We start from the raw sequence: 4,326 nt of genomic DNA, 5'->3' as shown, positions 1-4,326 counted from the left end.
AACAACAACAACAACAATGGGTTGGAATCCGCTTGACTGTACTTAACAACAACAGCACACTCAAATCCAGGTCTTCTATGACACACTTGCACTTAAGTTTACTGATGTGTCAGATATTGTTTTACAAGTTGTGAGATTTACATTGATACTGATAGAAAAGTAGTTTGCTCTGTTTTAACATTTTCCCATTGAAATAGAAACAATATAGAATTTGCCAACATTGTTCAACTCAATAGCACTTACTTTGAAATTTCAATATGAATGACAGTTGGGTGCTTCTGGGGATTAAAACATGAAAGACCCACAGTGCTTGCTTTTAGGGAGTTAACAATGTCACTGTTAATACTGTTGCTATGATGGGGCATGTGTACTTATGTAAGCACATCTTTCTCAACTACTTAAAATATTTACAAGATGCTCTTTAGGTGTGCTAGCATAATCTTTTGAGTATCAATTTAAAAATGCCGCTAACACACTCTACCTTAGTGTTTAAACTTACTTTGGCTTGTTTATTCTTAAAAATGGATTTTTTTCTTATCTAAGGACTTGTATAATATCAATCACTGTAAAATTGTTTGCTTTTCAATGGTTTGTTCTCTCTTCTGGATTCCTGGTTGTGAAACTGAAGATTGACTTAAAAAAAAAAAATCAAGTTCTATATTCCATGTATGCAAGTTGCTTCTTTTATGCCCATAATCTGCAACCATACACAATTTCAGTTACCCAAATTTGAAGAAATGTGACTCTACATCCTCAGTCAGTCAGCGGCCCACACTGGAAGTTGAATTCTCTGGAAAGGCGGACACCAAAGAACATGCTCAAAGTTCACTTTATGAATAATGATTGAACTTTAAAAAGCAGATGCTGTATTTGAAAAAAAGGTTCTAGTTAATTACATTTAAGGCTTCAAAAAAGTTAGATGCATGAATGTAGAATCTATCTTCCCTCTGGACATCTACAACAACAGGTACATTGCATTTTCATTACTTTCTAGTTGTTCACTTATGGATGTTCTTCAAAGCAGCGATTTCTTAAGATCATGTGCTTTATTTCTCTTCTTTTTATGAGTCATTGTATTCCCAGCATCTAGAATGATGCTGACTAAATGAAACTGCTCAATGGATTCTCACAAAATGAATGATTTATTTAGGGCCCATGGAATGTTTCTTTGATTGTGAAGTAGATACTTCATTCCTTCTGGCTTTCATATTTTGCTCCTATAGACACAGATGTCAAGTTTCAGAGTTTTAATTTCTGTTTAATAACTTATGTTAATGTACAGTAATTGTCATAATGCAAACTTTTCTACTCATGCCTTCTCCATCCCAATTTTCAGGATAAGTCCAGAAGACAGATACTTTCTAATATTATTCATATGCTTCCCTGTTACAGCATGACTAAAAGCCCCCATTTAAACTACGTATCTGCTAAGTCTTTTCAGCCCCATCTCACCCTTCCCCCCTTTCTCCCCCTACCTCACCCTATGGAAAAATAATAAATAAACTTCTTACAGAAAAACCTTGAAGGCCAGAATGACCCAAGGACACCTGAACAAAAAGGATAAAACTTAGTCCATATATATAAACAAGATAAGGGTTTATTGGTGGGTTTACTCCCACTTACAGGATAAGGGTCTGCTGGAATTTACCACCCCAGCTAACAAGACAAGTCTGTGTGTTTTAACCGCTCTGTGTTTCTGGTATAAAAACTTTGTTCCCCTCCTTACTTCGGCGTCAGAGTGATTTAGGCTTGAGCTAACACTCTGGCTGCTGGCAATAAACTTTGCTCTTTAAGTTTTCTGAGTTGAGTTCTTTCTAAGTCACGCTGCAGCAACATCCCCTGGAATTGTTCATTGTGTTCTGACCTTGCTGTTGTCAGATGTCTTTGAGTCAGTTTCTACTTACTGTAACTATGCATAACAGAATGAAATATTGCCTAGCCCTGCACCATACTCATAATTGTTGTTAAGTTTGAGCTCATAGCTGCTGTCACTATGTCAGTCATCTTGTTGGGGGTCTTTCTCTTTTTCACTAACCTTTAACTTTTCCAAACATGTTGTTAACAGGGTTTGGTCCCTTCTAACAACATGTCCGAAGTATGAGGGATGAAGTCTTACCATCCAGACTTTTATGGAGCTTTCTGGTTGTGCTTCGTCCAAGACAGATTTGTTTGTTTTTCTGGCAGTCTGTGATACTTTCAATATTGTCCTCTAACTCCATAATTCAAACCCATTGATTCTTCTATGATCGTTCTTATTCATTATCAAACCTTCACATGCATACCGAGTGAAAATACCAGGGCTTAGGTCAGGAACATCTTAGTCTTCAGACTGATCTCTTTGCTCTTTGGTGTTGTTGTTAAGTGCCGTCAAGTCGGTACCAACTCATAGCAACTGTATGCACAAAAGAATGAAACACTGCCCAGTCTTGCACCAACTGCCTAATCATTGCTACACTTGAGTCCATTGCTGCTGCCACTGTGCCAACCCATCTCACTAAGGATCTTCCTCTTTTTTGACCCTCCACTTTACCAAGCATGACACCCTTCTCCAGGGACTGGTTCTTCCTGATATGTCAGAAGTAGGAGAGACAAAGTCTGGTCATCCTAGATTCTAAGGAACATTCTGGTGGTACTTCTTCCAAGACAGATTTATTTTTGTTCTTTTGACGTTCCATGGGATCTTTGATATTCTCCTCCAGCATCATAACTCAAGTGCATCATTTCTTCTGTGGTCATCTTTACCCATTGTCCAAGTTTTACCTGGATATAAGGTTATTGAAAATACATGGCTTGGAGCAAGTGCACCTTAATCTTCAAACTGACATTTTTGCTCTTGAACACTTTAAAGAGGTCTTGCACATACCTTTCGTAATTTTAAACCATTCACTATTCCCTGTTCTGTTCAAATGGCTGTCTCTTGATCTATGTACAGGTTCCTCATGAGCGTGCTTAAGTGTTCCAGAATACTCGTACTTTGCAATGTTGTCCATAGCTTGTCATGATCCACATAATTGGAATCTTTGCATAGTCACTAAAGCACAAGTAAACATCTTTCTGGTATTCTCTGCTTTCAGCTAAGATCCTTCTGATGTCAGTAATGATATTCTCTCATTCCAAGTCCTTGTTTGAATCTGATTTGAACCACCAACAGTTCCCTGCAGCTGTTTTTTAATTATCTTCAGGAAAATTTTACTTGCGTACAATATTAATGATATTGTCAGATAATTTTCACATTCCATGGGTCACCTGTCTTTGGAATGGGCACAAACATGGACCTCTTCCCATCAGTTTGGCCAAGTAGCTGTTTACCAATTGTCTTGCCATAGATGCTTGCCATAGTGCCCAGTGCTACATTATTTTGTTGAAAGATTTCAACTTGTATTCCATCAATTCCAGGAGGCTTGTTCTTTGCCAAAGTCTTCAGAGCACCTTGGACTTCTTCCTTCAGTATCATTGGCTGGTGATCATATGCTACCTCTTGAAATGGTTAAACATCGACTATTTCTTTTTAGTAAAGTGACTCTGTGTATTCCTTCCATCTTCTTGTGATGCTTTCTGCATCATTAAATATTTTGTCCACAGAATCTTTGAATATTGCAAATATAGGCTTGATTTTTTTCTTCACTTCCCTCAGATTGAGAAATGGTGAGCATGTTCTTCCCTTTTTGTTTTATAACTGCAGATCTTTGCACATTTCATGATAATATTTGACTTTGTCTTCTCAAACTGACCTTTGACATTTTCTATTCAGCTCTTTTATCTCCTCATTTATTCCACTTATTTAGCATTTTTACACTGAAGTGCATATGTCAGAGTCTCTTCTGACATCCATTTTGGTCTTTCTTTTTTCTTGTCTTCTTAATGACTTTTTGCTTTCTTCCTGTATGATGTTCTTGATGTCATCCCACAACTCTTCTGATCTTTGGTCATTAGTGTCTAATGCATTTGATCTGTTCTTCAGATAACCTCTAAATTCAGATGGGGTATGGTCAAAGTTATATTTTGACTCTCGTAAATTTGTTTTAATTTTCTTCATCTTTAGTGTGAACTTGCATATGAGCCTTTGATGGACTATTCCACAGTCTGCCCCTGGCCTTGCTTTGACTGATTATATGGAGCTTTCTCTCTCCACAGATGTAGTCCATTTGATTTATATGTATTTTATCCCACTAGGTCCATGTATACAGTCATCTTCTATGTTGTTTAAAATAGGTAGTTGCAATAAAGAATTGTTCTTGCAAAATTCTATTATGTAGTCTCCAGCATCATTTTCCCTAGGACTTATTCGTCTTAGTAGATAACATTTACATTCCAATTACCAGTCAT

This window comes from Chrysochloris asiatica, unplaced genomic scaffold (genome assembly GCF_000296735.1).
Source record: "Chrysochloris asiatica unplaced genomic scaffold, ChrAsi1.0 scaffold00228, whole genome shotgun sequence".
NCBI classification, from domain to species: Eukaryota; Metazoa; Chordata; class Mammalia; order Afrosoricida; family Chrysochloridae; genus Chrysochloris; species Chrysochloris asiatica.
This window is presented reverse-complemented; position numbering follows the sequence as displayed.